The sequence below is a fragment of the Heteronotia binoei genome, chromosome 5, assembly GCF_032191835.1.
Source record: "Heteronotia binoei isolate CCM8104 ecotype False Entrance Well chromosome 5, APGP_CSIRO_Hbin_v1, whole genome shotgun sequence".
Classification (NCBI taxonomy): Eukaryota; Metazoa; Chordata; class Lepidosauria; order Squamata; family Gekkonidae; genus Heteronotia; species Heteronotia binoei.
In genome coordinates, this window is record NC_083227.1 from 142,647,585 (window position 1) to 142,661,356 (window position 13,772).

Here is a 13,772-nt window from a genome sequence, read left to right on the forward strand (position 1 = left end):
GGAGGGTACACAGCAGAGTCACACAACCACGGTGCAGGCAAGCTTCAGGCACAATCCAGTGTAGCATGGTCAGAGTCCAGTTCCAAGCTGTACACAGAGTCAGCAACAAGAGAAGGCTCAGGGTAGACCCAAAAGGCAAAGTCTAGAAGTGGTCCAAGGGATCAGAATCACGAGATGAAGTTAGCAGCAGCAAGGTCAGAAGTAAGTTGACACATTGCTTCCACAGCCCTTCTTTCTCTCTCTCTCTGTCAATTATAGGTGATATGTTCATCTCCAAGCTGGGTCACATTAAGCAGGTTTGTGTGCTTTTCTCTTTATTGTCTGGATCCAGATGTCTCTGGGCTGCTAATCGCACACTCCGCCTTCTCTTTACTATCTCACGGTGGAACCTCCTTCATCTGCATTCCAGTGGTTCTGGTGATGAAGGAGGTGAAGTAGATGGTGGGATACTGTCTGGTTCTGAGCTCTGGACCTTAACAGCTGGGATGCTACTGTTAGATAGTGCATTGTTATTCAGCAGTGTAGCTTTCTGCAACAGGTTGTCAGAAACTGACTGTGAGCTGAAGTTTCCTTCAAAGGACCTCAAAGATAGCATTCTCAGAATTGCTACTCTTTCTACAAGCAGGGCCAGCTAGACAGGCACAGAGTAGCAGTCCCAATGTGTGGAAGAGAGAGTGCTGCTGAGAGAAAGGGTTTAGATTTGTTAGGCACTGGGAAACTTTCTAGGCCATGCCGAACCTGTACAAAGGAGATGGGCTTCACTTGAACCAGAAGGGAACCAGGCTGCTAGCAATGAATATCAAAAAGGCATCTTTCAAATTAATTCCAACTGAAAAGCCAACAGGAGCTGGGGAGCTTCTGGTTTCGGACAACTCAGTCCAAAAGGACAATAGTGTAAAAACTCAAGGTAATACTGATAGGAGCACAATACAACTTGGGAGTGAGGGTAGGATGGCAAAGGAAGGCCATGTGCAAGGACAAAGGAGCCAAGGGAGGCAAAGGTTGCTGGAGAGTGAAAAACATTATAGGGCTCTATATGCCAATGTTAGAAGCCAAGATGGGGCTGCTGGAGTACTTGGCGCTAAATGACAATTTAGATACACTGGGTATCTCAGAATGGAAAAAATCAATGGGATACAGTCATCCCTGGGTATAAGATTTATAGGCAGGACTAGGAAAGACTTGTTGGGGGGAGCTATTGCACTGTACGTCACAGAGGACATAGAATCAAGTAAGTTAGTAAACTTTAAGGAATCGAACTCCCCAATAGAAGCAATATGGGTGAAAATACTGGGCCCTAAAGGTTACTTAAAAGTGGGGGCGTACTACTGCCTACCTGATAAAACCCGTGAGGCTGATCTTGAGATGGTGAAGTAAACAAAGAAACAAAGGAGGTGACTAAAGCAGATAATGTTGTGATACTAGGAGACATCAACTACCCTCACATTGACTGGGTAAACATGCACTTGAGTCATGCTGTAGAAAGGGTAATTCTAGCTATTAGAAATGATTATGCACAGAACATATGAACATATGAGGCTGCCTTATACGGAATCAGACCCTCAGTCCCTCAAAGTCAGTATTGTCTACTCAGACTGGCAGCGGCTCCCCAGGGTCTAAAGCTGAGGTTTTTCATGCCTATTTGCCCGGACCCTTTTTAGTTGGAAATCCCGGGGATTGAACCTGGAACATTCTGCTTACCAAGCAGATGCTCTGCCACTGAGCAACCCTCCCTCTTCCGTTTATCACAGAGTCAACCAGAGGAGTAGTGATCTTGGACATGGTCCTGAGCAGGGCCCAAGATCTGGTGAGAGATGTGGAAGGTGTTGCACCAAATGGGAGCAGTGTCCACAATGTTATTATGGAAAGTCTCACATTATAGCATTTGATTTCAAAAGAGGGAACTTTACAGAAATGAGGAGAATAGTTAAAAGGAAGCTGAAAAGGGAAACAGACAGATTATTAGATGATGCTTTAAAATCACACTCATTGAAGTCCAGGTAAAATGCATTCCCTTAGTTAGGAAAGGCACTGCCAAGCCCGCATTGTTAATGACTCAAATCAAGGACACCACACAAAAAAATAAAAAGCCAAAATACTTATTTTAAAAAGTAGATCTGCCATAATGAAGCTAACAGAAGAACAAGGTCTGGCAAAAGAAGTGTAAGTTAATTAGGCATGCAAAAAGAGAATTTAAGGAGTGGATTGCTAATTGCATCAAGCTAAACAATACAAATTTCTTTAAATGTATCCAGAGCAGGAGACCACCCAGAGAAGCAGTTGGGCTTGTGGATGACAGAAGGATAAAAGGATTGCTAAAGAAAGATGGGGAGATGACAGAAAAAGATTTTTTCAATTTGTGTTTCCTGTGGAAAGTGTGAGGCACGACCCCAGCCACAGTCACTATTTTCAGAGTCTAAAGAACTGAGTCAAATTGAGGTGACAAGAGATAAAATTCTAGACCTATTGGGGAAATTAAAAGCTAATAAGCCTCCTGGTCCTGATGACATACACCCAAGAGTTTATAAGGAACTTGTAGGAATATAGAGATCAGGGTGTCCTGCAAATGTGAAATTGTTGATCTGCTAACTAGTTTGCCCCCCCCCCCCCAAGTCAGAATGAAGAGTCGGACACAAGGTATTGGTATAACTAAGGGCCACTTTATTAAATATAATAATAAACGGCAAGGGCAACAAGAACTTCAGCCTGGTCAGGGCCAGGGGTCTCAACAGACTGCTCCCCTGCCATTAGAGGGCAAGAGACCCAGCCCCCCAGCTGGAGCTGTGTGGCACAGCTCCTGCCAGGCTGGCCAAGCAAGGAGGCAAGCCCCAGAGGGCCCGACCACCAGACGCACATCTCAATGGAAGGCACCTTCCAGTCGAGCCTCCTGGATGGTCTGCATTCTCACACCCCAGGTCATCAAACCCTAAGGTTGATCCTGCCAGACCCCTAACTCCCCCAAAGGGGGATGCTTTCTGGTCCTCCCCTAGCTGCATAGAACCATAAACCAATTAACAACCTGTCACAGCAAGCCCCACCCCTTCAAAAGCAGGCCCAAATGGGCTGCAAAAGTCCTCCTTTTTCTCCCAGGGAGGCAAAGACGTTCCAGCGTGCTGCTGGCTGCTAGAAACAAAATATGTAACTTGTAATTAAAATCTCCACTGTACCAGAAGACTGGGGTGTAGCAAATATTACACAGGTTGTTTTTTTTTTAAAGGTTCAGAAGGGAACCAAGAAATTACAGGCCAGTGAGCCTCATGTCTAGCCAAGAAATTAGTAGAAACTGTAATCAAAGACAGAATTATTAGTTACATAGATGAACAAAGCCTGCTAAAGGAAAATCAGCATGACTTCAGCAAAGGGAAGTCCTGCTTCACCAATCTTTCAAGTTCTTTGAGCAACCGAACAAGCAAGGGATACATTATATATTTGGACTTTCAAAAGGCTTTCGACAAAATAACTTAATAAAGACTCCTGAGTAAGCTGAACAATCATGGGATAAGAGGATGGTGTTCTACAAGTTGGGCTGGCCCTAGGGCCTGCAGTGCCCCAGGCAGCCTTGCCGTGCACCGCCCCCCACCGCCCCCCCACTCTCCCTGCCACCCCTTCACAGCTTTATCTATAGGGGAAGGAGGCAGGGAGAAGCGGTAGCAAAGGGGAAGACTAGCGATTCTAAGAGGGAGGGGAAGGAGGTGGGGAAAAGCAGCGGCAAAGGGGAAGACTAGCAATTCAGGGAGGGAGGAGAAGGAACCTGGGAAAAGTGGCAGCCTCTCAGCTGCCTACTTTGCCTAGTGGAAGAGCTGGCTCTGCCTACAAGAATCAGTGATTGGACTGCAGCCTTTGGATTTGTTTATAAATTATTGGGAGCTGGGGGTGAGTAGTATAATGTAGTATATTTGCAGAGGACACAAAATTATTGAGATGAGTAAAAACCAAGATGTCCAGAAGGATCTTCACAAATTAAGTAATTGGACAATGTGATGGAACAGTCCTATTCTGACCTGCAGGCCCTATTCCACCATGCCCTCCAAGATCTTCTGCCTATATATATATATATATATATATATATATATATATATATTCAACCACTGCAACCACCTGGCCTTTGCAGAAATTTCCCAATGAAAGAGCCAAGATTCCCAGCTTCCCTTCCAAGTTCTGAGGCCTTGCCTCTGTGTATCCCAGTTTCTGTCTGCCTTGATGGACTCAGCACAAAGCACCTCATCCCTGCTCACAGGAGTTTTATCATTCCTCTTTCTCCTCCAGGCCAGGTCAAAGAAAGTTTTTCCTGAAGTCTCCAGGAGTTTTCTTCCTGAAGTCTTTGTAGTACTTAATTCCTCCAAATCTCTGTCCCCTGCTATATATCACCTGTCTAGCTGGAGGGTGGTGCTAAACTATCCCATTTTCTCTTGTTAGACTGATTAGCATTCTAAAAGGGTGGCCAAGGAAAGCAATTGATTTGTCTTCCCTGCTCCAGTTTGTTCTCTGCCTAGGGTTGTCAGGCTTCTTTGTCCTGCCAATGGGACATGTTCTGGGGTGGGCAGGACATCAGCAGTGCATTGACATCACTTCTGAAAGTGATATCCTCACATTGGTGATGTTGGGGCACTGCTCTCCTTTCATTGACAAACCTCTATGGTAAAAATGGCTACAAACCATGGAGTTTTGCCCCCAGAAGTAAAACATTGCCCCCAACATTGCTGATGTGGGTTCCAAGAAAAAAGCCCACCAGAAAAAAGCCCGCAAGAAAAAGCTCACAGAAAAACCCCACGGTCATTAATGCTCACAGGAAAAAAGCCCACATGGAAAAATGCCCACATGGAAATAAGCCCATGTGGAAAAAAAACCCATACAGAAAAACCCACACAGAAAAAAAGCCCACATTGGAAAATATCATTTCAAGCACCCATAGATATTTATAATTGTGGATAACCATTCATCTCTATGAAAATAAACAGGTATCACCTATATTTTTGTTGTTATTTTAGGATTAAAACATGTCATATTCACTTGCAACAATTTGCATTGTGATTTTATCAAGTATAATTAAATAATAATCTTGCTGTGTTATTAGTATACTAATTCATTGCTATACTAAATTGGCCTGTATGAAGAGGGCTTTAATGCTCTTGAATATAAGGGTTTGGAAGGGAAAATACAGGAAATAAAAGTGACCATTTTGTTATCAATGAACTTTAAGAAGAAAAGACAATAATAACAGAAATGAAACTGTATATAGAAATATTTTAAAATAAAATTAAATACTTTAAATTTATTAATTTACAATTTGTCAACCTTTTTAATGTTGGTATGAAGTAATTTCTAAAGTACCGTCCAGTATTCACAGCTTCTGAACAACTATATGACTTAAAATTTTCAAATAATTAATATTGTTTACTTATTTTGTTATTAAAATTAAAACCATAAGATAAAACCATAAGATAACATTAAAATAAGTCAATTTCCTAGCTCAATTTCCCATTACTTGTATTTTAACAAATACATTGTGATACACCCAGTGATCATGACTAAAGAATATCTAACCCTAATAGTAAAAGCAACAATTATTTAAGAACAATAACAACAGCAACAACTCAGATATAATTTTTCAATTCAAATTAGCCAATCTTCTTAAGTAAATACGTTTATGTTCCACCTGCTCATATTGCTCCACAGAAGTGGCAACCATATTTCCTCTTTTTCACCTCAAGGTGACCTGTCTGTGCACTAGCCAGTGTTAGTTTGTGGCAAGCCAGGTCCCTTTGCAGTCCATCAAATATATTGATAACATAAAACAAAAAAATTAATCAGGCTAGGCACTTGGGCCTCTGGCGCCCCAGGCCTCCTGCACCCATGCCTGCTCCACTGCCGCACCATGCCCATGGGGAAAGCAGGCACGGTGGCATGCAAGGATGGCTGGGTGGGCTCTGGCCAAGCTAGGCCTGTGCAATGCACCCTTGCACCTCCAAGAATGCACTGTGGAGATGGTGTCCTCTGAGTCGGGCTTCCCTTCTGAGGGAAGCCTGGCTAGGAGAAGCCACACTGATGCTTTGCTTGGCTGCTTTCACCTTGAAGGTGAGAGCAGCCAAGCAAGGGGCCTTCCCCTCCAAGCCGGGCTTCTCTTGTGAGGGAAACTTGGCTTGGAGGAGAGCACATGCCAATGCACCATCCTGCTGCTTTCAGCTTCCCGGGTCTATGACCTGGTAGCCAAGAGCAGAGGGGCAGGGGGAGGGGGCACTCAGAGGTGACCCGTAGGCGAGGTGGCACCCAAAGTGACTGCCTACTTCGCCTACTCCCACATGCCAGTCATGTATTTAATCATACTTGATAAAATATGTCAAATTGTTGCATGTGGATATGACATATTTTAATCCTAAAATAACAAGGTAAAATATAGATAATACTCAGGGATAATTTCATAGAAAAAGAGGTGCCAGAGGTCATCAGCAAAACTCATTTGCATATGCCACACAGTCCTGACATCACTGGAAGGTGTACTAAATTATATCAGCTCAGCATCTACCTTAAAATGCTTCTTGAATTATAATTGTCACAATAAAACCTTAATCCCATTATACTTTTTAAATAATTTTCCCCTATGTGGCCACAGTGGCATGATGATTTCCATCTGTTTGCTTTATATATTTTAGTTATTTCCCCATTTTTTGTGGGGCAAAATATTAGAAAGTTTGTCAAATCTTAGAGTTCAGCAAAATTCTCACAAGGGTTTTGAACAATGGAGCCCAAAAGCAAGTATTTTTTTGGGGGGGGGAGAAGAAAGAAAGAAAGAAAGAAAGAAAGAAAGAAAGAAAGAAAGAAAGAAAGAAAGAAAGAAAGAAAGAAAGAAAGAAAGAAAGAAAGAAAGAAAGAAAGAAAGAAAAAATAAATTTAGAGATTCCGGAGCTCTGTTCCTGTCAGCTCCTGCCCAAAATGAGGCCTGGTAATACTTGTTTATGCTCATAAATGGAGGTGAATGGTTATCCACAATTATAAATATCTATGGTGCTTTTCATGATATTTTCCCATGTGGGCTTCTTTCCATGTGGGCTTTTTTCTGTGTAGGTTTTTTCTGTTGGGCTTTTCCCCATGTGCGTTTATTTTCATGTGCACATTTTTCTGCGTGGGCATTTTTCCATGTGGTCTTTTTTCCTATGAGCATTTATGACCATGGGTTTTTTTTCCTGTGAGCTTTTTTCTTGTGGCCTTTTTCCCTGTGGGCTTTTTCCGGTAACTGCTGATGTGATGACATCACTTCCAGAAGTGACATCAATGCATCGTGGTGGACATTGCACAATGATGTCTGTTTGGAGGCAGGGTTTCCTCTGCTGGCTAGTTGGCTGGCATTGGGCCAGAGTCCACAAAAGCAGGGGATCCCCCACCCCCACCTGGGGACTGGGAAACCTATGTCAGACAAGAGAAAAAAACTTTTTCAAAACCAGGTGTGGGCTTTGCTCAGTTCAAACCTCCAAAGGAAAAAAAAAAGTATTTCTCCACAGACAATAATGTAGCAAATGAAATTCAATGTAGATAAATGTAAAGTGATACACCCTGGAACAAAAAAAAATCCGATTCAAATATAGGCTAATGGTGTCTGAACTTACTGAGACATGAGGCCATAGAAGATAGCTCAGTAAAAATGTCAAGTGCCATAGCAGTGAACCCCACCCCCTCCGTGCTGGGGATTATTAGGAATGGGATTAAAAATGAAACAGCCAATATTATAATGCCCCTGTGTGGATCTGTGGGACAGCAGCCCCTTTCAAGCTTATCGTTATAAGTGGAAGGCAATTGTTAGTGGGCCATCATGGAATAATCTGGTACAAGGATGGGAGTTTCACACAGCAAGTTTCCTTCCAGCAGAGATCCATCTCTGAAGCACTGTGCCATTTCATACTATGCTGCTTTCCCGCCCTTTCCCTCCCACATGCACAAGACCTTCCTGAGAGGGTTTTAAAAAACTTTCTATTCAGGACGCTATGGAGCTGAAACAGGACAACAAAACAGCACAAGAGTGCCACCATGTGATTGTCTGGCAATTTAGCACCATAGCGCTTCCAATAGAATGTTTTTAAAAAAGGAAGATTGTGCACCTGACAAAAAGGGCGCAAAAAGCATCATTTTAGGAAGCGCTATGTGGCATTTCGCACAGCTTACTGTAGCAATTCCAACCCAGAAGAAGGCATTGAAAACTTGATGGAAGCAGTCTTTGTCAACAAAGCCTCCAGCACGCCTCATGAATTGAACACCAGCAAGGTTGTACGAACAGGTAAAAGTATTCTGGTAGCAGCCAATTACTAAAATGGGTCTTTCTGAAATGACAGGAAAAAACCCGTTAGTGGCCAGTTAGCATACCGGAATACATAGGCTGTCTGAAAAAGGCTGGCCTTATTTGGAGAACTGTGTAGTTTCAGTCATCATATCTCAAAAGGGATTTTGCAAAAGAGGGCAACCAATATGATTCAGGGAATCTTTCTTGTGAGGACAGTCTGAACAGTCTGGGAATTTTCAGTTTAGAAAAGAAACAACTGGGAGGGGGGGATGATAGAGTTTTCTAAATTATGCACAGGGTAGAAAGAGTGGACAGAGGGAACGTTTTCTCTCTCTCCCAAAATACTAGAACTCAAGCAAATCCAATAATGTTAATTGACATTATATTCAGGACAGACAAAAGGAAATATTTCTTTACATAATGCCTGATTAAAATGTGGAATTCACTGCCAGAGGATGTAGTGATAGCCAAAGGCATAGATATCATTAAATGGAAATTAGACATTAATACAGAATAGGTCTTTCAGTGGCTACTAGCCATGGTGACTAAAGGGAATCTCCACATTCAGAGGTACCTAACCAGTGCCATGAAGCAACATCAGCCCCAACCTTTATGCCCTGTTGTTGGTCCTCTAGAATAACTGATTCACCACTATGAGGGCATTTTCACACTGACCTTAATCGGCAGCGACGTCCCTCTTCACTGCGCAGGATCTCTGTGGATTTAGCACCAATTGCTGCGGAGCACCCGGAAGAGCCGCAAAGTCCCGCGGCTTTTGCGGCGCAAATGGAAACCGCTAAAAACCAGTTTCCATTTGCGCCGCAAAAGCCGCGGGACTTTGCGGCTCTTCTGGGTGCTCCGCAGCAATTGGTGTCAAATCCGCGCAGATCCTGCGCGTTGAAGAGGGACGTCGCTGCCGATTAAGGTCAGTGCGAAAACGCCCTGTGAGACATGATGCCACTTGGCTCTTGTTGTGTTCTTATTGGTACCTTTTTCCCTACCAAAATTAACAACATCTTCAAGGCAATGGCATGGGAGACAAGGGATTAAATCTCCAGCCCATACTTCAGAGGCCCTGATTCATCTCTGACTGTGTGTCTGCCTTTCCCTCATACATGTTTTTAATTCCTTTACAGTGTTAAATAAAAAATTGGGAGATCCAAGAATCCTTTAGTCATAAAACCAAAGTGGTGGTAGCAAATCCTGCCATCCTGCTTTGTTGCAGTCATTGGGACTGTACTGCACCAAGTATTGGCTGACAGTCTGTCCGTCACCACTTTCTGCTACCATTGGATAGCCTCTCTGTCACCTGCCCACTGCAGCCTTCTTGCAGGATTGGCTCGCAATCCGTCTCTGCTGTGCCATTGGCTGATTCTGCTCTCCCCCACCCCCCACTGTCCCTGTCAGGCAAGAACACTATCAAATGGCCACTGACCTCTGAGTGAGACAGTTCTCTGCTGGGGGCTTACTGATCACTACTGCCTCCCCTCAGGGCCCTGTCTGACTCCCTCCTTCTCATTTTTCTTTCTCTCACTCCTTTCTTCCCCTCTTTTTTCTACCTCCCCCTTCTTTTCTTTCTCTCATTTTTCTCTGTATCTCTGTCTTTCAGTCTTTTTATTTCATTCTATCTACCTTCTTCCCTTTAATCCACACAAACAGTAACAGTTATCATCTCTTCAACTGACAAGGAATGTTCATTCACAGCAAGGAGAGGCCACTTCAGAAGGAGCGAAAGGGAGGCCTGCAATGGCTTTCTTCACAGTGTCAGTTGCTTGATGCTACCAGCTATTTCCTCCCAAGGAACCATTGTTGCCAACCTCCAGGTGCTTGATCTCCTCCCCCATGTGAAGAAAGAATGTCCTTTTCCCATGTAGAGATTGCCAGGTTGCCAACTCCAGGTTAGGAAAATCCAGATGGCAGAGATCACCTCCCCCTGAGGTGTGTGTATGGGGGGGTGGAATTAATGACTTCACTTGGGTGGGTGGGAAGACATTAAGGCTGGAGGGGCAGTTGCCCAGAGGCCTTTAGTGATACCTTTCCAGGTTGATGAGAAATTCCTAAGGTATCAATACAGGCTCTGATGGAAAGGGCTTTCCTCCAGGGAACCACTGTTGCCAATCTCCAGGTGAGGTCTGTAGATCACTCAGAATTACAACTGCTATCCAGATAGATGGCAGAGATCAGGTCCTTTTGAGGTGGCAACAGGAATGAATGCCTTCAGTTGGGTGGGCGGGAAGACAGCAAGGCTGGGGGGCCTCTCACACAGATGCCTTTAGTGGGAAATTCCTGGAGATTCTGTGCTGGGGTTTGAAGAGGGCATACAAGTTAGGACATCAGAGCAGGGACTGCCAGACACAACTTCTTGCTGTGGAAGCTGACTGGGTGATTTCAGACCAGTCACAGACTTCCAGCCTAACCTGTCTCGCAAAGGTTGTTGTTCAGATCACATGGGGGGAGAGGAGAATGACACAAACTGCTTTGGTCCTCCTCCCCACTGTGAAGAAAGACTGTCATTTTTCTACGGAGAGGCTGCAGGGAGGGGAAGGTGATGGAAAACTGAAGTTAAAAGGGCAGGTAAAGGGAAGGAGATGGGTTGCCAACTCCAGGTTAGGAAATTAATGGAGATTTAAGGGGTGGGGCCTGGAGATGGTGGAGTTTGAGGAGGGATAGGACCTCAGACAGGTACAATGCCATTTCCTCCTGGGGAATCACTGGAGAGCACTCAGAATTACAATTGCTCTCTAGATGGCAGAGATCAGCTCTCCTTTAGGTGGGGGGAAGTCAGTGACTTCACCTGGGTGGGTAGGAAGATGGCAAGGATGGTGGGCACTCACCCAGAGCCTCCTTCTAGAGCCCATTGTGTTTTTCATCACAATGGGCCTTACTCCTAAGGTAGGACCAGAACCAATGGGTTGGAATAAAATCAAAAGAGTTTCCGGCTCAACATTAGGAAGAACTTCCTGACCGTTAGAGTGATTCCTCAGTGGAACAGACTTCCTCGGGAAGTGGTGGGTTCTCCTTCCTTGGAGGTTTTTAAACAGAGGCTAGATGGCCATCTGACAGCAATGAAGATCCTGTGAATTTAGGGGGAGGTGTTTGTGAGTTTCCTGCATTATGCAGGGGGTTGGACTAGATGACCCTAGAGGTCCCTTCCAACTCTATGATTCTATGATTCCTAGTGGATTATAACATCATAACATCATAACTCACTAGTCACAATGGCCAGCAACCATTGTCTACTACCTACTAATATACATTAGCCTTTCTATTTAAACACTGAAATGACAAAAAAGTTCACCTCGTGATAGTGGGCTTGCAGCCTGGGCCAGGCCATCCTGGATCCCCAGTCTCTGATCAAGTATAAGGTGCCTATCTCTGATCTATTCTTGGGCACTACTAATTGAACAGCTCTCTGTTTCTGCCTAGGCACAAATGGACAAAGGCCTCCATATTCATTTCATAAGCAGGGTCTTTGCAAGCATCTCCGTTACAGCTTGAGTCTCAGGAATGACATCAGCAAGATCCTTGAAGAACAGTCTTCAATTACTATGCTTTTCCACACATTTGGAACCTTGACAGCATATATTTATGCTGGTTATGTAGACTATATAAACAATGCTATGCTAAGGACATTGATATTTTTAGCCTGCATGCATACATATTAAATCAACTCTCTTCTTGAATAGTTTTAATGTAATAATGCAGATTTTCTTTTAAGAACGCTGTACCAGATAGATTGATCACAAAACAACACACTACCCCTGATTAGTCTCATTTTTACTTTACGTTAATTATTTTGCTTTTCCTATCAGCTCTGCATATTCTTGACCTTTTGCTTGGCACCACACTGACTTTGCTCATTTCCGTTAAATTTGGCATCTGTAAACCTTTGTTTAGGACACAGCTGCATTGATGTCTCCATTTAGGCAGCCATCCTCTAGGGGATCTTATTTATTTATTGTATGGCAGAGTTACACACAGGATGCATATAATAATATAAAATACATAACCAAGCTGATACAACGACTACGCAGACTGATTGGGCAATTCCTTTAAATACTAATATCTAAATTTCCAATCCACTCAATTGCAACTGGGGAGAGTTTGAAAAGCTCAGTCACATCACCCTGGAAAACATGACACTCACATTCCTGTGACAGCTGGAAAATAGTTTGGCAGGCTGCACCACAATCACATTTGGGTCCTGGTATTCTGCCCCATTTAAACAACAGGTCTGCACAACTACCAAAGTCTGTCCATATTCAGTTAGCCATCTTCTACACTTTGTGTGGCAAGTCAAATTCTGTTGGTGTTTATCAGATTGTGGCTATTGGGTGGAACTGATTGCTTCCATATTCACAATCATTCATTCCCTAGATTGAAATTTTGTGACTGTAGGATTTGTGCAGATCTTATTGCTGGATGTCAGGATCTTAGTCTGGAGAGGCCCACATCAGCCATGCCTTTGTAGATGGGCAACTCTCAGGGATCTTTATATTCACAAAGAAGAGCATCTTGTCTTCAGAGATGTGCGGGAGTGATGTGGCACAACACGGGTAGCATGCTCACAGTGACTTGAAGTTTGGAGACGTGAATTTCTTGGCGTTCATACCTTTGTATCTGAAATTGATTACTTGATGCTTGAAGAAGCAATTGTGAAACAAGGCAATAGTATATCCTTGTCGCAATAATTGGACTGCTGGCTGCCTTAAAATTCGAATCTACTTGGACATCACACATCATTCTTCTCCAGGGCTACATCAGACCTTTCATCAAGGAAACAGCATTGGACTGCTTTAAAAATTGGACTTGATTTCTGATGGCTACTTTGGGATGTTCTGGTTCCTAAATTATTGAGTTGTGTCTGTGCTTTATGTTACATAGAATACACTAAGCTTTTGATAATATTGTTATTGTTTCTTTAGTGTCTGAGGCTGGTAATCACGGAAGCTTTGTGCTTTGTTTTCTTGCTACCTACCACCATGGTTCTCTTGTTGTGTTACTCAAGCTCCTGGGTGGGGCAGGGATTCTCCCGCTTTGGGAGTCCCCAACCTGCCTGCCCACAGTGGGCTGGCAGGGGGATCCAATGTTGCTGGTGTGATGATGTCAGGCCTCAGATTCAGCAGGAGCTCACAGGAGCGCAGCTCCTGAACCTTTCTGAGAGTTCCACCTCCTCCTTCCCACCTTGTCCATTGAATAGTAGGTGCAACTGCATAACAATCCCTGGATGAGCTCCACCACCTTTTCCCCTACAAAACGACCCCTGCCAGTTACCAGCACTTTTCCGAGACCATGTTGGAACTTTAAGAAATTGAACTGGAAAGGTTTCAGTGAAAATCTGGATAGGCAGGCCTCAGATTCAGTAGGAACTCACAGGAGTGCAGCTGCTGAACCTTTGTGAGAGTTCCACTTCCTCCTTCTGAGAGTTCCACCTCCTTGTCCATGAAATGGTATTGCAGCTGCCTGGATGAGCTCCACCACCTATTTTTCTACAAAATGACCC